General features: G+C 42.1%; 1 protein-coding gene and 1 long non-coding RNA gene across 2 annotated transcripts in view; one reads left to right on the top strand and one right to left on the bottom strand.

Moving 5' to 3' along the window:
• Nucleotides 1–20335, bottom strand: part of mctp2a (multiple C2 domains, transmembrane 2a) — a 919923-nt gene that overhangs the window by 512546 nt on the left and 387042 nt on the right. The gene's annotated exons all lie outside the window — the stretch shown is intronic.
• The window catches only part of LOC111952377 (uncharacterized), a 12421-nt gene continuing 9225 nt past the window's right edge, over nucleotides 17140–20335 (top strand). Inside the window, exon 1 of the long non-coding RNA XR_002875720.2 lies at nucleotides 17140–17223. This is a non-coding gene — a long non-coding RNA (uncharacterized lncRNA). The remainder of the gene's footprint in view (nucleotides 17224–20335) is intronic.

The raw sequence follows: 20335 nt of genomic DNA, 5'->3' as shown, positions 1-20335 counted from the left end.
TTGTAACTGACAGAGGACTGCTGGAAAAGTAGGAAAGAACAGCCGTTTTAATGGATGCAGAAGCAACATTTTATGGTTTATTTTTCATGGCTCCATGGTGCTCTGTTAAACCTCTCATTAACCCCCTCTTTAACTTTTGATACAGTATTTCTGCTCAATTTCAATGGTGCCAGTGCTAATGAGGCCAGCAGTAAAGTGTGTGTCCGATATGAACGTCTTTTAGGGTTCACAATCTTATACAAGCTATTTGAAATGTTCAAATAGCCTCAAACTATTTGTACAGATTCCTATCGCAAATTGAGCATGTTCATTAGCCTGTACATTTACCTTGCCATTTCCTTTTCATTAATGCCATATGCTTCATAATGCCAAGGGCAGCTGTCAATAAGTTAAGGTACACATGTAAGTGTATAACTCCTGTATATAAAGTGGCAATAGTATGGGGTTATTTTTAACCTATACCTGGTCTCACTCATTGATCTACGTTCATCACCATAGGGTTTTTATGTTCAGCCAACGACAGGGTCCTCAAACTTACCAATGACCTTATCAGAGCCCCATCAGGATTGGCTAACGGGAAGAGATTTTGCATTGGAATAAGGCAATTTGAATTATGTTTAGAGGGGTAAGGTACGGCAAGAGCATAATGAACAGATGTAATCATTATAACTGGCTGAGATTTATTAAGGAATATTTCAAAGTGTGTAGCTTATGTTATCTAAATAMGAAAACTTTACTTGTAAATCTGATACTAATGAAAATGTACATGGAATAACGAGCTGCCAGATATCATTCGGAGGGACCATCCCGACATGTCCCGTCTCTGTGGCTGCACAAGACATGACACATTTTAATTTGAGCACGAAACTATGCCAAAGCCTATTTCATCCGGCGGACAGGGAGAGGGATTTGCCTCCACTAATGGAGTTCAATGATTGCAGCATGTCAGATAACTAATAACCATAAGGAGTCATGGGAAGTGAGAGACAGGACAGAGACGGGTGTTGAGGGTGTGTATGTGTGTGTGTGTGTGTTGTTTAATTTTAAGAGGGGAGGCCTCCATTGTCACAGTGCTTTGTAGCACTCTGGATTTCTAACCAGTACAACAGAGGAGATGGGGAAATGTTCACAAAACCTCCTTAAAATCGGACCTAAGGGGCCATAAGCAGCATCACTCCAGACAGCTATTTATCGGAGATGACAGTTTGCAAATATCTCAATCTGGGAGAAGGCACTCGGGGTGACACTGAGGAGAGCCGTGAAATTGGAGGAGTCAGCAGCCAGCATTTATTTCATCAGGCTTTCTCCAATGAGGTACAGTCGCCTGACAGCATGAGATTGCTGGCGGATACGTCACAGCAGTCCCTTCAGACACTTTAATCCATTCTGCATAGATCAGAATTAAGCTGTCTAATGAAAATGTGAAAACTCAAAAGAAAGAAAGAAAAAGGATAAGATAGAACAGCCATTGTGAAAGCAGGGTAGACACCACACTGCAGAATCTGAATGTGAAAGTAGTAATAGTCTAAACGTCCATTACAGTAAAAGTGCTCAGTTTTAGCTTGTTTTAGACCCCAATCACATTGGAGAGAGTATAACATAATGTACAGTACATCATATGAATGATGTCACTGACTTGCAGTAGGCTGCCTAGCCTCCTACCTAGCATCCTGACTACAATAAGGCAAGTGCTCAGTCCGCTCTCGCTCCTCCCACCTCCCTTCCCCCCCCTCCCTCCTCCCCCCCCCCGCCTCCCCCCTCTCTCCTCCCTATCCTTCTCTCCTCTCTCCTCTCCACTCTCTCTTTCCTCTTCCCCCATTCCCCCTACCTCCCTCCTCTTCCAGGGTCTACAGCATACAGTATATCAGTCCCGGGGCTCAGATCTAAGCCATGTCAATGCCAATGGCTTTCATGATTCTGTAGATTAGAGGAGAAGGGAAACTATGGTGTGTCAGGAGATGTGTCCAGCTGAGGAACACAGCTGTGCAAACGTTATATAACTAATATATAATAACTCAAAAGGAAGCAAATCATTCGCCGTAAAGATCGAGGGAAAGGTAAAGCCTTCTCTCTCTCCCCTGCCCTCTTCCACCTTCTGCCCTAGATCATTTCCAGTATGTTTTCCAAGGTTCAAACGAGGTGATTTAGTGCCATTGGCTCAGCCTGTGCTCATGTGGCTCTTTCAAATATAAACACGGACCAAAAGGCGAACATTATGTAATTATGGTAAGTGCAGGCACAGACCTATTCTGTAGAATCAACATTTCAGTCAACTCTGACCACTAAACGAGGTCAGGAGCAAACTGACATCATCAGCATCAGCTGCAATTGTTTAACTTCTAAAATAGTTTAATTCATAAGAAGCTCTGCTTGTCCCTGCCTCTTGTACGAGTCAGGACACCTTACCTCTCCCTGCAGTATCAAACGTCATAATGCTCCACTGGCCTTCATTGAGCATGGCAGTGTGTTTAAGGCCAGCAGCACACATGAGAGTGTTCATCTGGCTGACAAAATGGAGTGTTCTTCGGGGTACAGGACCTTTAGCTGTGATCAGAAGTGAAGGGGAGTATAGCCTCAGCAGTCACAGTGGAATGCCTTCTCAGATACCCTCCAATCAGCAGAGACTTCCCTCTCCCAGGCCTCCTGACCTCCACCCAGCATGACACAACACTGGCAGTCAGTCAGTCAGTCAGTCTTTGTGGTTAACACTGTGGCTGTACTACAAATGGTACCTCTTCATAATGCCTCGCCGTATGTCATGAATGGAATTGGAACAGAAATGGAACAGAATTGTACATACAGGTAACTGCCAAAATAATGGATTCAGGTTCCCACTGTTCAGTACGGAGCAAGGCAAGTTTCATTCCATCAGCCATCGGGCTGCTGAACAGTGGGACATAGGACAGATGTAGTCCTAATACACAGTCAGACAGTAGGTGAAAATGTAAATGTATGACTTGTACTAACCTTCCAGTTTTCCATACAGCATGTCATATGTTGTTTTTGTGTATTTTTATGCTGACGTCACAGAATGAATTTCCATGTAAATGGACTATAAAGTATATCGTATCGTTTAAAAATGCTAGGCAGGCCATTATTTTGGCTACCATAGCTATGCCCCATAGGATGACAATGCCCCCATCCACAGAAAAGTTTGATGAGCATGAAAATGATGTAAACCATATGCCATGGCTTTCTCAGTCACCAGATCTCAACCCAGTTAAACACTTATGGGAGATTCTGGAGTGGCGCCCGTTTTCCACCACCATCAACAAAACACCAAATACTCCCATCCCTCCAATAGAGTTCCAGACACTTGTAGAATATATGCCAAGGTGCATTGAAGCTGTTCTGGCTCGTGGTGCACCAAAGCCCAATCAAGACACTTTATGTTGGTGTTTCCTCTATTTTGGTAGTTACCTGTACATTTCATGACATACTTACTGTATGATGGATTGAAAGTATGGAATCTTTAATGTTACTGTTGTAAGGGTTAATTAGAGCTACACTCAACGCTGCTAATAAAAAAACAAGGTGGGCAGAAATGTATTGTAAAGATGTGTATTCACATTTGAATCAAACCAGAAATCGCCCAAGTAAACTCAAATGTATAGGATGATCTTACCAGTTCAATTGTTAGTCTATGTAATAACCTGAAGGAAAAATAATCCACAGAGAAATACCAACATATATGTAAGTAGGCCTAAGAAAAGGCCTTCCACTTTGGTTATTTGAAGTCAATAGTCCACACACTACACAAAGGAACCTTCTCTTGACCAATACAATATCCCTGACAATATCTCACTTGTATCGAGTCAGAAAACTAGGTTTTAAAATTATAAAGAGTTTTCTAATTACAAACATTTCTGATCAAATGTCTTGCCGTCAAGATAGCTTATTTCCCCTTCTGACCATGTTCCTGACACTTAAATCAGGGGTTTATTCATTACGTCTTGGCATGGAAATCGTTTACCGTTTTAAGAACCCAACGAAAGCAAACAGAGCAAATGGAAAGATACCTACCTGAATTTGTCCAATAGAAGTGCTTGTTTTTGTTGCATAATTTGTTCCGGTTAGAGTAAATGTTTTGCAACAGATCGTTTTGCAACAGAATCAGCGTAATGAATATACCCCAGGGCCACGTTTAGTTGCCAAACGTAGTGGAACGTTGCAGATAGAAATTCCATCAATAGAGCTGACATGATTAATTGTTTTACATGTCGGAGTGGCATGTTTGTTCTACATAACATATTTATATCTGAACGTGCCAAAGCATTGTGTCCTTCTGATTACGCCACAGTAAGTGACTATGGGTGTGGCTAGGGAGTGACCAGGGCAGAGCCCACAGCCTATACACATCTCAAGGAACCATGGAACCTTGTGGATTACTGTATTCTAATAAATGCAAATATTGTGATCTTGCAGAGCATAGGTTATGTTTAACACCCTGATTAGGGAACGTTGGCCTCTTACATAAACACACCAGTGCAGTATAGCCAGTGGAATTGTGAAAGTAATATTAATATTAAACACGACACTCCAAAGTTTTCAGCGTCATGCTTGATATATGCTTGTAGCCAAATATACTGTTTATAATGTGACACAATGATGCTGCAATGGTTTTCCAGACACAAAGAGGGAATGAGGAATGTAAACCACACAGTTTATGTTGCACTGGCTGTTTGTGTAGTGATATTTTTGAATTGCTTCAGACAAATTTGTTTTGAGACAAGCGTCAAATTCGGCAACGTTAAAGTGCATTTCAGCGGATGGAGCGCGTAAAAGGCGTGTCCACAGGGAGCCCTGTGATGCACTGGTAATGAGTAGAGGTAATGAAAGACTTCACACAGACAGATGTATCCATTTAAAATAGTAACAACTACAGTTAAGATGGCAAAGAGCAAATTACACACAACTTCCATTAAAGCACATGTTTATCTTGGCTCTGGAGGGACCTGTCATTTTTATCCAGTTCCCAGGAAGATAAGAGCACGCACAACGACCTTCATTGCACCTCAAACAAGGTCAAAACGATGATAGAGCCTGGATAACATGTGCAACTGGGTTAGGTTCCCCCGAGGACAGACTTCATTCACAGTGTTATACACCATAATTCTAATGTTACATACAAAGTATCCGGACATGGGAAAACAGGGCGGAGGTGGAACTGTGTTACAGGTGTCAAATCCACAAGCAGCTCCCGGCATTATACCTAAAGCAGACATTGCCATTGGCTGCAGGGGGTCGCATTAAGAGAAAACCCATGCAGCTTTATTTACACTTTCAAACACTGTAATGTGAGATGTAATCTACACCTTAGGGTTGAGTGCCATTCTCAAGTGCACGTCGACAAATTTTTCACCTTGTCAGCTCGGGGATTCAAACCAGTGACTTTTTGGTTACTGGCCCAACACTCTAACCACTAGGCTAACGGGTAACACTGCCCACACCTCCAACACTACCAATACATCAGCTATGCAGGTGTCGGCTATCGCAGGTTAATGCTTGATCTGATTGAATCTTGGCCTCAGTTACAGTCATTTTGTACAGTATACCTAAAGGAAAACATGAAAATCAACATGTCATCACAAAGGTCTTTGCTGAGGCCTGCTCGTCATCCATATGATATGGAGGGTATAGTCCAAAAGTTGATGCTATTAGGGGTATGCACATATTTACTTTTCCTAGAATAGCTTTAAAATATGTTACAAATATATAATACGTTATGAATATAAATATATGTTTTGCATAATTTGCTGCAAATGTTGTTCGTACTGTTCCTCGTAATCAATGACTAAGTATATAATAACTGCTTCTTGCAATGCCCAGCGGCTTACATCATGTTGTAGGCCTACACAATTTACTTAATGAAAATTATAAATGCACAGCAACAGTTTTGGCTACCATTACCAATAATTATATAAGGGATTCTAAATGTGCACTTTGCCTGAGGACTTTATTGCATGACTGTCATTGTAGTTTACCATTATTCAGCAGTTTACAGCAGTAAATCTATTGGTGGTGTAGTGATATTATTTCAACACAAAAATGCTATTTCAGATGATGATACATACCATTATAACAGTGCAAATACATTATACTACAGTCATGTCCGCAAAAACACTACAGTAAATACTATAGTATACTTTATAAATATAGTAATACTACAGTATTTATACCATAGTATACTACAGTATTTGTTCATGTGGGTATTACATTACTTCTGCATGCGTGGCATGGATGACCGAGATGAGAACTTGATCATCCATATGGATGGTGAGGCTGCTCAGTGACTTGGTAAATTGCACTCAATGGAGCAGGGCAGTGGTTCTCATCGGGCTGATTCTGAGTGCTGGTGTATTGGTCTGGCCCAACCCCTTCATCCCCTGGCCTGGCTGTTGTCTCAGGTACAGACAGTCAGTGAATCATTAAAGGTCAATAGACTCCATTGACAGGCCGTAACAGTAGCTCATCCTGGTCTGATGGAGACAGGACTGCAGGTTAAAATACATAGCTGTAGTGTACAGCAGGGCTCCTTATCTGTGCACTCTTTTGTGGCCTGTAATTCCCCTGGTATCAGAGTGCAGCTCTGAAGACAGCCGTAGAACTGTTGTTGGGGAGTCACAACATGATGGATGGTGGGGTATTGAAAGAAGATCACCCTCTTCCTGTGTGTGAGAGTGTACAGTGCGTGTGTGTGGTGTGTGTGCGTTCATGCGCACGTGTGTGTGTGTGTTTCCACTCTACAGTGTCACCTCCTCCTTCTTCATTCCAGGAGGGTTTCTCTTCCCATTTATCCTGATTTAGACTGGAGCGCTAACATCAGTACTTCTCTTTGAGGCTGGACAGAAACTGACTCTGATAGATATTATTTTAAACAATGGTGTGGCAAATGACTCGAGTCGGTGGTGTGAAACTCTGGAGGGTTGTGTGTGCGCAAGTGTTTGTGTGTGTGTGTGGTGTGTGTGTGTGTGTGTGTGTGTGTGTGTGTGTGTGTGTGTGTGTGTGTGTGTGTGTGTGTGTGTGTGTGTGTGGTTGTGTGTGTGTGTGTGTGTGTGTGTGTGTGTGTGTGTTGTGTGTGTGTGGTGTGTGTGTGTGTGTGGTGTGTGTGTGTGTGTGTGTGGTCTGTTGAGTCGCCTTGTGGCAATAAGAAATGCCTATCTCACTCTCTCTCTCAGTCAGCCGGCATAGAGATGGGTGGTGTGCCAATTGCCAAAGCACTCCTGCCCACACGCTTAATGGCTGCGATGCGGAAATGACTGGCTGGCTGGGGCTGTGTGTGGAGGCAGGGGATGTGTTAATTGAAAGTTAGGATCACTTTGTGACCATTACAGGGAAACCTGAGATGTGTTAACGCGGCGGAGTCAGGCAGCACCTGCTGTCACCGGCTAATTGTGTTGRGTTTGGTCATGTCTGTCAGCCAGGGCTCCCATCATGCTCTGCCTCCAGTTACATCTGTATTATTACCAGCGTTGACATTACAGCAGCAGCCACAGGGGGGTTCTGGGTAACCTGCGACCACACTGCCATGTCAGACAGACAGGCTTCCAAAAGACCACTGATATCGAAGTATTCTTTAAATGTGTAATGTTGTGATTAATTCAGTGTTTACATTTTAGCTTTAGATCCTTACATTTATTTCCATTTTTTAAATATGTCATTGTGTTTGTAGGGTAGATTGAAGCAAGAAGCTGTGGTCGCTGTAGAGAGGAATAAAAGCTGTGTATTTTAAATTCAGCCTCACTCCTGAACCAGGATGCTGTGAGGATGACTGGTGGTGAAGCCATACTGTGCTTTTGAGAGCCAGCTAGGGGCAGTTATGTATAATCTGATTTAGACTGGAGCAACCTCCTATTTATTTTTAATTGTCCCACTGTAGCATTTAAGAGCTATTGATCGCCGGAAAAGCATTAAGTGACAGAATCACTATTACTGTTAATACTCCCTGCTTGGCAAAGGCACATCAAAGGACATTTTAATGTCACTGACTTTCTGAGGGAATTTGAAGGCCGGGTTTGAACAGGCTAGCCTATGAGTGAAAAGGACACACAATAGACAAACGCAGAAACAAATGTGAGGGCAATTTGCAGCTAATCAAATTGTATCTGAGCATTGATTTTCRAAGTAAATGTTTATCGTGCATGGATTTCAAAAGTTGGCAGCAGTGAATGCTGTGTTCCCATGGTTAATCATTTAAACTGTGAGTGGCTACTGGGAAATGGTGTATTGCTATTCACAGAGAAAGATACAGTATACAGTTATTATATTGTGGGAGAGACCTGTAAAATAATGGATTGAGGATATCATTTTTTTAYGAGGCCCATTGTTTATGACAACTGTCTTCTATCAGATATTGTTCCATCAGCACATTCATGTCTTCAGGCTTTGTGTGGTTGCAAAAAAAAAAACGTTTTTTTGGTCACATACACATATTTAGCAGATATTATTGCGGGTGTAGCGAAATGATTGTGTTCCTAGCTCCAACAGTGCAGTAGTATCTAACAATTCACAACAATACACACTAATCTAAAAGTAAAATAATGGAATTAAGAAATATATACACTACCATTCAAAAGCAAGAGGACAAGTACATTAGAGTGTATAGTTTGAGAAACAGAGTCCTCAACTGGCAGCTTCATTAAATAGTACCCCCAAAACACAATGTGCCATTGGAACACAGGAGTGGTGGTTGCTGATAATGGGCCTCTACGCCTATGTAGATATTCCATAAAAAATCTGCTGTTTCCAGCTACAATAGTCATTTACAACATTAACAATGTCTACACTGTATTCTGATCAATTTGATGTTATTTTAATGGACAAAAAATTTGCTTTTCTTTCAACAACAAGGACATTTCTAAGTGACCCCAAACTTTTGAACAGTAGTGTAAATATTAGGACGAGCAATGTCGGAGTGGCACTGACTAAAATACAGTAGAATAGAATACAGTATRTACATATGAAATGAGTAAAGCAGTATGTAAACATTATTAAAGTGACCAGTGATTAGATGTCTATGTATATAGGGCAGTAGCCTCTAAGGTGCAGGGTTGAGCAACCGGGTGGTAGCCGGCTAGTGATGGCTATTTAACAGTATGATGGCCTTGAGATAGAAGCTGTTTTTCAGTCTCCCGATTCCAGCTTTGATGCACCTGTACTGACCTCGCCTTCTGCATGATAGCGGGGTAAACAGGCCGTGGCTCAGGTCGTTGATGTCCTTCATCTTTTTGGCCTTCCTGTGACATCGGGTGCATCAGATCTCACACCTTTAATTTAGCCAGGCCCTTTATTGAACAGTCGCCTTGCATTCCCTCTACTTGCAAAATATGGTCCTTTCAAGTGAGCCCTCCCCCCTTTTTCTGCCACCACCCCCAGATGTTTTGATTAGCAGCGACTCGTATGCTGGTCAGATCCCSGGATTAATGATGGATAATTTGCCTAAGGTTGGCACAGCACACCGCCGCGCTGCCAGCCTTTGGATGCCATATGGGCAGAAGCAGCTGTTTTCATTACTCTCCCTTGCCCAGATGTGTCAAACAGGATGCTGACTTCAATCCACAGTCTTGCTGGCACTTGGTGGGGGGTGCTTTCTACTAGCTTGGCAGCTAATTACTTTAATGTAGCCGAGGATGGAGGCCCTGCGTGTTTTTTAAAGGCCTTTTACAAACTGCTGAATGCCAGCTGTCACCTCTGTGCACAATGAGGGAAGATGGATAGGTGGTGCCGAGCTACTGATGAGTGTGGCCCCAGGCACAGACACATCCCAGACCAGGAGAAGAGCAGGGACAGACTGGGGGCAACAAGGCCTCTTCTCAGGAACAAAGGGAAGGTCATCCCGAACACATGCTGCAGAAAGCCACTGCAACAGCATCATACTGACTCCTACAGTCACACAGTGCATTGATAAACGCCCGCCTCTTTCAGATGCAACTTTTCCCATGTTGTCAAGATTGTCCTCCCAACCTCCGGAGTTGGTTGTTTAGGTTCTGTAGATAGATAAAATCAGTCTCTGATGCTGTAGTAATGTGAGCAGGGGAAGCAGAGTGCCAAGTCACAGCAAATAACACACACAGGATGAGCTGGCACAGGAGCAGAGAACAGAGCGAAAACAGAATGGAGGATGATGCCAAAATGTCAGCCATGTCTTTACACAAGATTCCGGGGACCAGTAACATGTGTTCCAATGTTCCCACTTACTGCAGAGTAGCTCTTTGTTGTTCAGTGTTACAGTAAGTCCAGACATGTGTTGTTCTGTTAATAAATATATATTATTAGCACATGTAATAAAATTGACAAGATGTTGTAAATTGCCTATATACAAGTTCTTTCTGACACCAGTCATATAGAACTTTCCTCAGCAAACAGACATTGACACATGTCAAACCGTTTGAATAATACAAATAATAGCTCAGCACATTCAATCAATATCATCATTACAGCAACACAAGTCATCAATAAGTCTTCATTATGGTGAGCTATATGTCTATATCATCACACAGCGCCCAACGGCAGAGTGTTGGACCAACTCCACTTGAGGGTCAGCAGCACCTGTCTGTTTCTGATATGTCCACCAATAAGGCTTTACTTTCACTCCCTCGTAAGCTTCGCTTCTCCAGTGATACTTTGACAGACGGAATTGGTGTATGTCTTCACCACATGAGTAATGCTCAACAAGGGCTATGTATCAGTCAATACAAGTGTGACTTCCTGGGGAAAAAGAGAATGGAAACTGTCTTTGTTCTTTCTCTCCAGATATGACTTAACTGTAATGTACACAGAGCCCTGAGTGAATGTCATGTTTTGTTGCCTTATGACATGCTCGAGATAGCTTGAATTCAAACATCTTGACTTGAAAATATATTCAATGATATTCAATCAAATATGTTTTACAAATACCTTTTTTTCATCAGCAGTTGTCACAAAGTCCTGTACAGAAACCCAGCCTAAAACCCCAAAGAGCAAGCAATGCAGATGTAGAAGCACAGTGGCTAGGAAAAACTCCCTAGCAGTTTTTGTAGGTTAGCCTATTGATATGACCCAAAACATGAGTGGATCATGAATGCAGTCTGTGAAACCTTTTCTCTAGTTCACCCTAGCACTCAGTTACTTGTTTTGTTGCTGTTGTTGTGTTCAGTATTGATCACAAGCTTGTGTTTGCTTTCATTGGGGAAAAGAATGAGAAAAGAGTGCATTTAGCTAAATCAAAAGAGACTCTTCAGGCAAGGATATTTTTATTTTTTGGTTACATTTTGCTCAATTTACATAGCTACTGCACCATAGGGGCAGGGAAGAACTTAAACGATTGTTATTGTACAGACATATTTTTCTTTATTTCCCTGTTGTGGCACATAATTGGATATCTGTTGTTTTGTTTATCATGGCCTGCCTCATGTACTCTACAGTGTGGTGAGGAACACTTTCATAGTCCTACTTTAGTCACGCTCACTCATGGGCATCCGCGTCTTCTCCCATAGGAACCCATTAATATCCTTTACGTATGCAAGAGCTCGCTGGATTGTGCATCATACTCTCTGAGGGACTTGACACACTTGTTTTGTAGAGCTTATGCTTGTGTACAGTTTTCTCATGTCTATCGTAGAAGTGATTCTCATTCTGAAAGACCTACTCAATGTGAAAGTGTTCATATTGAAAGTCACACTAAGTTTGGCGAGAGCATGAAGGGTTATAGAATGAAGGCAAAATGGCAGGGATACCTCATTTGAAGCATGGGCTTGATTTTCCTAAATGTTAAAGAAACTATAACTTGATGAAAATATTAGATCTTGTTTGCACCTGTCACCTATTAATTTGCTAATTGTTGAAGTGTGCAATGGCTTGTAGGCTGTAGCTGTTAGCTTTACCTGAAACCATGCATTTTGTACAGTACTTCAGCATGATCCCTATATTTTTAGCTAGTTGGATACTCCCTAGGTGGTGATTTTCTCTCACTAGTTTCATGGCACATTGAGTTTCCATCTATTTAATTTGGAGTCACATAATCAGTTCTAACATAGAACATATTGCACAATACAAAACATTTTAGTAATTTTTTGACCCTCTTCATTTAAAGTACTAAAGAGCACAGCTGATCAGAGTTTGAGCTCACTACTGTTAATCAACAAGAACTTTACAGTGACTTGAACATTTTAGATTTTCATAGCATGAGGTTAATTAATAATTGTTCTTTCTTTTTTTAAAGTATTGTTATATTCATTTATTGTTCATCATCATGATATGTTGAATCCCCCACCACACACTTTAAGCAACATGTTTGAAACTAAAGTCCTATAATTGTTGTCTCTGTTTTATGGAAATACTATGTTTAATAGGTTTTGAAGGGATATGTAATTCTGAGTGTCTGCATGCCCCCAATGAAAAGCCTTCTCTCCAGAGATGCTTTAATTTCAGCTATGAAATTATAATTTTAAAAAGTAAGGGACATATTGCACTTATTCAAATCTAACTTTGTTCCCCAAACTGGAAGATTGGATTTTCTTTATTAAATTATCCTTCTTGTTCACACACTCAAGGAGGACATTGGCTCAAGGCATGGAGAAAAATGTGTCTGGGTTTTGGGATGTAAGGTTGGCATAATGCTGGTTTGTGAAGAGAATGAAATGTTTTGTTCTGGTGGTGCCCTTCTTCAAGAAAGGGTCCATTTGGACTCCCTTTTTTTAACTGGCCGTCCTTGCTTTCTTCTGTGCTCCTCTGTGTTGTGCCAGCATCAGCCCTGAGAAGGCTTTGATGTGGCCCCGCTGGGCCGCCGCCCCCCTGTTCCCTGATTGGTGGATGGCAGGCGGGGCTAGCGGGGCAATGGGAGTGGATGGGGGATGAAAGCATGCGAGGCAGCAAGGGGGCACCTGCACACAGAGCCTGGCCTGTGTGGCTGCTTCATCTTCAACTGCTTCCCCGACAGCCGGCTGAACTCCTGTGTCAGCGACCATCACGCGGTTGCTGTGACCTCTCCCTCTCTCCCTGCCTCTCCCTCTCTACTCACTCACGTCACTTGTCACTCACTCCTCACTCACTCACTCACTCACCTCACATCACTCCACTCACTCACTCACTCACTCACTCACTCACTCACTCACTCACTCACTCACTCACTCACTCACTCACTCACTCACTCACTCACTCACTCACTCACTCAACTCACTTCACCTCACATCACTCACTCACTCACTCACTCACTCACTCACTCACTCTCTCTCTCTCTTCCTCTCCCCCCCTCTCTCTCCCTCTCTCTCTCCCTCTCCTTCGTTTTCCATATCAATGTATTATGAGAGCAGAGTTGTCAGTTGACAGGTGTAGTGTGTGCTGTGTAATGTGCAGCTGAAATATGTGAGGTGAAATAATATGTTGCAAGAATATTGATGTCTCTGCCTCTGGAATTTAACTGGTCTTTGTACAAGAGATCCCAGCGTGTGCTCAGAACTGTTCAATATTATAAAGCATTTATAATTTTTAGTTGGCTCTTCATACTAACGTCAGTTCATACTAATATTATAGAAATGCAGAAATTGGTTTCACTGTGAGGGTGTGGTAAGGAAATTTTAAATGAAAATGTTACATTTTTGGCATAAAAAGTCAATATCCATTTAATGTGAAGCAGATGAACATTACCCAACATCTGTCAAGTTTCAACTGTAGGGCTGATTTGCCAGCTCTTGAGCTCCGTGGGAATTTGATTAACCATAAAATGGTACATTATGTCACCCCTATTAGGGGCATTTAGTATTGCCAGAAGGTCAGATCAAAAAAGACAGCTTTTTCAGTTTTATTGAGATGTCTCAGCAATAAGGGTACTGTTTCAGTACAGCTGTATGCCAAGAAGGCACAATCAACTACAATGAACTCCTCTGTGACATCACATTTAAAGACATTTAACTGTCCAAAAGAATATGTGATGTGTATTATTATTATTATTTATTTTTATAAAAAGGAATGCTGGCCCATGTTGCCAGTTCCAAATATCAAATAAATGATGTTTAGTTTGAGTAACATGATTATCAATTAATTTGGGTTCATCATGTACAGTTGAAGTCGTAAGTTTACATACACTTAGGTTGGAGTCATTAAAACTAATTTTTCAACCACTCCACAAATGTATTTTTAATAAACTATAGCTTTGGCAAGTCGGTTAAGACATCTACTTTGTGCATGACACAAGTAATTTGTCCAACAATTGTTTACAGACAAATTATTTCACTTATAATTCACTTATAATTCACAATTCCAGTGGGTCAGAAGTTTACATACACTAAGTTGACTGTGCCTTTAAACAGCTTGGAAAATTCCAGAAAATGATGTCATGGCTTTAGAAGCTTCCGATAGACTAATTGACAACATTTGAGTCAATTGGAGGTGTACCTGTGGATATATTTCAAGGCCTACCTTCAAACTCAGTGCCTCTTTGCTTGACATCATGGCAAAATCAAAAGAAATCAGCCAAGACCTCAGAAAACAAATTGTAGACCTCCACAAGTCTGGTTCATCCTTGGGAGCAATTTCCAAATGCCTGAAGGTACCACGTTCATCTGTACAAACAATAGTACCCAAGTATAAACACCATGGGACCACGCAGCCATCATACCGCTCAGGAAGGAGACGTGTTCTGTCTCCTAGAGATGAATGTACTTTGGTGCGAAAAGTGCAAATCAATCCCAGAACAACAGCAAAGGACCTTGTGATTATGCTGGAGGAAATGGGTACAAAAGTATCTATATCCACAGTAAAACGACATGACCTGAAAGGCCACTCAGCAAGGAAGAAGCCACTGCTCAAAAACTGCCATAAAAGCCAGACTACGGTTTGCAACTGCACATGGGGACAAYGATCGTACTTTTTGGATAARTGTCCTCTGGTCTGATGAAACAAAAATAKAACKGTTTGGCCATAATGACCATCATTATGTTTGGAGGAAAAAGGGGGASGMTTGCAAGCCGAAGAACACCATCCCAACCGTGAAGCACRGGGGTGGCAGCATCATGTTGTGGGGGTGCTTTGCTGCAGGAGTGACTGGTGCACTTCACAAAATAGATGGCATCATGAGGGAGGAAAATTATGTCGATATATTGAAGCAACATCTCAAGACATCCGTCAGGAAGTTAGAGCTTGGTTGCAAATGAGTCTTCCAAATGGACAATGACTTCAAGCATACTTCCAAAGTTGTGACAAAATGGCTTAAGGACAACAAAGTCAAGGTATTGGAGTGGCCATCACAAAGCCCTGACCTCAATCCTATAGAACATTGTGGGCAGAACTGAAAAAGCATGTGAGAGCAAGGAGGCCTACAAACCTGACTCAGTTACACCAGCTCTGTCAKGRGGAATGGGCCAAAATTCACCCAACTTATTGTGGGAAGCTTGTGGAAGGCTACCCGAAACGTTTGAGACAAGTTAAACAATTTAAAGGCAATGCTACCAAATACTAATTGAGTGTATGTAAACAACTCACCCACTGGAAATGTGATGAAAGAAATAAAAGCTGAAATACATCATTCTCTCTACTATTATTCAGACATTTCACATTCTTAAAATAAAGTGGTGATTCTAACTGACCTAAGACAGGGAATTTTTACTAGGATTAAATGTCAGGAGTATGCTGTATACAGTGTTTTGGCGGGTAAATGAAAACATGACTTACATTTTAAGGCTAGACATTTTTGTTAATGTTTTCCTTTTTTTAGGCTCTTTGTTTTGGAGAGTTTGTGAGAAACTGAGAAACTATTTATTTTTCCCACTTACAGAGATACTGCTACTGCTAATCGTTCAGAGGCTTGCGACAATGCATCATCTAATAGGCTGAGATGAAAGTTGTGTGTAGATTTACTGCCGTGTGTCTGTGTGTGGGGTTGTCCAAATAATGCACTGTATTTCCTGCTAGACCGGGGTCATGACCGTTCTCGCATATGCTGCCGGTGTGCACCAATGTCCCAGGTCTCAGGGAACACTATATGATTAAGATCCCTCTGCTTTTTAGAGCTTTTTCGAGGACAGAGATCTTAGCTGACCCTGTGTAAATGCAGTTGTTGCAAAGTTGACCTGCTTGTAAATGAGGGTCATGGTTCAGGTGCTAGAGGTCACAGGGGTTGGCCCTCTATGTGCGTGAGGGTGCCTCTGTGCCTGCCTCCTCTTCGACCCCCTTTCGCTGAACGTGCATTCGATTGTGTTAGGGCCGATAACGTATGGAGCTCAGTGGCAACAGAGTCACCTCTGGGTGAGAGGTGACAGACAGCAGGATCTCAGCCAATAGACCTTAAAGAGCATCTGTTATATGTCACAGACCGAAGTGTGTGCTCAACAATCACAAAGCACTCTTTAAAAGAGACATGGATATTGTATGGATGGACAGGTGTTACCTCACTATTGTCTAGCACTGAGTTTTGTTTAACCTTTTACTACGTTCCATGTTACTTTGTTGTTTACTTTTCTCCCATAAAGCTTGGGAGATCTTTCAAACTCTCCTTTATTCTGACGCTAAAGTTTCAACTTACAAATTTCCATGTCATGTATCTAGTGTTTCATTCTTATACCTACCTACCTGTCTAGACATTCAGTAGGAATAGCTTGAAGGAATTGCCAAAGGAAGTGTGAAAGTGCTGCGCTTCTGACCGTGCAAGAGAATTTCAGAGCAAAGCGTCAGGACTCACAGCACTTAGGCCCAGTCCCAAAGGCCGTGACTGGCGCAGCGTGGCCCACATTAGCTCAGCCACAGCTCTCTGAAATGGACTCGCCTGAGCGGAATGAAGCACATAAGGCACCATGCACACCATGCCAAGGGCTTTATCAGGCACAGATCAATGGGCGCCTGCATTCTCTCAGAGCGCCCGAGTCGCAAGGGCAAATACAGTATCTTGGGGGGTGGTGGGAGTCATTGATAGGCTTAGTGTGTGTGTGTGTGTGTATCGCCTGCTTTAATCAGGCTTTCCAAAAGCAAACAGTGGACCGTCAAGTGAAGCGTTTCAGGCGGCAAGGCCTTTCAGCCAGGACAAAAGGTGGGAGAAGCCGTGGGACTGCACGGCCCAGCCCTCTCATTCGCTGAATGCTCCTCAGTTCTCCAGTGGAGCTCAAAAGGCCTTTGCCCTTCCAGCTGTAAAATTGGCTGACAGGGAGCCTCTAAAGCCCCCCACTCATAGATGAATCCACACAAACTGCAGCATTTACTCAGGCCGATTGAGTCCTGAAGCAACCAAGCTTTTCATCAGGATGATATTTCACCCAGGTAACGACTGAAAATTAAACATTACTTCATGGGCTGTTTTGGCAAATGTTATGATGATCATGATTAGAATCATAGTGGCATTTTAACTAAAGCTATCCACTGTTACATAGTTTATGATAATATAACAAAAATATATATACATTAGCAATGAATGATAAGCTTCCATTAAGTTTTATAAAGATCGATTTTAGATAATCAGAGAAAATGAAATCACACTAATTGAGGAAATGTGTCTACAGGACCAAAGATGAGTGATACACATTTCCCTGGACAACACATTGCAAACATATTGATTTCCATTTTTTATCAGTGCAGAATGAAAATATTTATCTCTGAAACCATAGGGATAGCCTATTAACAGAATGAAGAGGAAAGAAAAATCAATGGTAATGTCCCAGTAGATTCTGTCTTCTAGCTAGCTATTATAACAGTCTCTCAGCCTGTCATGATGGTGTCTATGTGAAAGCAAACACAACCATTAGCTTTTCATAATGTTGATATTTGGTAGCATCTTGTTAGCATGTAGTTCCTAGAAGGCTTGGCYTATAATTCTGTGATTTAGAATATGTGTGTGAAAATACACCAAAGTGCATCCTTTGGAAATTGACACTGTGACCAAAGATTACAACAAAAGGACTGCTGATTAGAATAGGAGACAAACCATTTGCGAATGTATGAAATTGGCTAACGACAAGGTTGTGGCCGTGGGCTCCAGGACACTGAGCAGTACAGAGGAGGAAATCTGCAGTCGGCACAGAGCACCAACAGTCAGGGCCTCGCCATGTTGTTGACATGATTCCTAGGACTCTCCTTTCATCACGGCCGCTGCCACTCTCTGTCAGGAGGAGAGAGAAAGGATTGTAACTTTGGCCTATTGTTTAACAGCTCCCAAAGACAGAGGACACAGAAATGATTCTGAAGAGCAGGAGACACACGGTGGCAAATGACCTTTAACTGCACTTCCTTAGCTGAATCTCATCCAATTAGAGCACTGTATATTTTCCCTAATAGCGGCTGATGAGGCAGGGCCTATGAGCAAGCACGCCCGACCGGCGTTGCTATGCAGCGAGATGGCTGCTTAGCACCGGAGTAGCGCTGGGGAATAAGTGAGCAGAGAGCTTTAATTTGATAGGGTTAGAATCCTGCAGGCTCCAGGGTCGGGGGTCATCAGGAGCTCGTCTCACACTGAATATGAAGAAATCACAAGTAAATTGCTTACATCTGCTGCCGGTGGCTGGGAGGGCTATGATTGGTTCCCAGAGGTGTGCACCATCTCACACGGGCAGTGGAAGGGGGCCTTGGTGCAAAGAAGGCTTGTAATTTGAGTAATTCTGCATTAATAGATGTTAAAAAATCATTGGAGCAGCTGGTTTGAAAAGAAGAGCCTTTATGAAATGCTTGTGGATCATGGGGTCGTTTTTTTACCCTTCTTCTTTAAATGTCTCTGCTATTATCACTACAGCCTCCTGCAAGTGCTCTCTCTCTCTCTCCCTCTCTCTCTCTCTCACTGATGGAGGCGATGATGGGTGCATGTGCAATATGTCAGACAGGAGAGCAGATAAATAAAGCAAACAAAACCGCCATGTGAAAATGACTATCCATCAACATTGTCCAAGGCCTGGAATGAAGAAAAACAGCTTGTAATATTACTGCTCATGAATAATGTTACTGGGGGTTAGAGTTCAAGATGCAGAAAATTGCACTCCCCACATTTTTCTTTTCCACGTATAGAATGTATACGTAGGTACCCAACCCAAACACCTCCTCTGTAATTGCTAACCCATTGAATGTGTTTTGTTTATGTTCAAAACTTTGATAGTTACAGGCATGCATTTGGCGAGGAAGTAGTTACTTTGAAATGTTTATTTGGATTCAATCACAATTAAGATATTTTGTGGAGCTAAAAATGTATTTTCTCTAGCCAATATAACACTCGCCGGGCGTTCGTATTTCTCATCGTAGCATTTAATTTGGGATTGTGTCCAACAGAAAATTAGACAGGCTGTGAATTATCACAAATGCTCTGGCAAATGACACTCCATTGGAAGGTCTTTGAAACCAATTATGTGTCTATTAAGAAACAGTCAATCAGTCAATGTGCAAATAGCCAACCCTCCAAGGGCTCAGTCATTGACAGGATGCTGTCAATAGCCCATTTGATATGATTTAACTGTGGAGGAACTAGCTGCTCACCTTAGGCTGTGTCTACACTTGACACTTACATGCGACTTCTGCCATCAGAATACAAAGATCGCATTGAAAAGACAGGTCTAGACGCACGAAAGTCGCATTGTGGTCTGATTGTGTTCAGATCTGGCTGACCGCTTCAGGAGGTGGTCAGGGATGCCTTGTGTAYGGATTTCTCCTCAGTCTGGACGCAGTCAGGCTACCAAAAGCGCATACAATGGGCGACGTAAGCACTCTGCCCACAAGTCTCCAGAAAACGCGTGTTTTGGGAGCGAGAGCCATCTTTTCATTATAACATTGGAGGAAATACGTTACTAGCTTGTGAGAAACATGTTTGCTGGCCGCATAAATGCTAGCCAGCTAACTGTTATTTCGAAAAATATTATGGTAACCCGTTTGCAATCCTTTTAGCTTTGCTTGCTAGCTAGCTACAGAGGTTAGCGGGCTAGTTAGTAACAGTAGATAGCTCATGCCATCAAGTTGTTGTTGTGTTATTATAAGATTTAGCCTATTCCACCATTTGCAGAATGCATACTGGCATTTGAATATACGGCGAGAAAAGGGAATCCGGACACAATGTGGACATGGTGGACACGATTATGATCACGACATGATTAGAACTCCATGATCCCAATACTAAAGCTGCATGAACTGTCAAGTCTAGACAGCGCCTAGTGGCTTCACAATCCCAATCACTATTGGTAAACCATCATGTACTATGACTGATTTATTGACCTTAAACAAAGATTTTTTTACAAGGAAATTAAATTCAAATATATTATTTACATTAGTCTCATAGAGCATCTTTCCTTATGTGATCCTTATGCCTGCCTGATCACCACCTTGTAATAATCTGGAGAATGGATATGGGATTGAATTGCTTCTCTCTCTCTCTCTCTCTCTCTCTCTCTCTCTCTCTCTCTCT

This window comes from Salvelinus sp. IW2-2015, linkage group LG26, assembly GCF_002910315.2.
Source record: "Salvelinus sp. IW2-2015 linkage group LG26, ASM291031v2, whole genome shotgun sequence".
Taxonomy (NCBI): Eukaryota; Metazoa; Chordata; class Actinopteri; order Salmoniformes; family Salmonidae; genus Salvelinus; species Salvelinus sp. IW2-2015.
The sequence above is the reverse complement of the archived record's forward strand: the minus strand, read 5'-3'. Positions and strand labels throughout refer to the sequence as shown.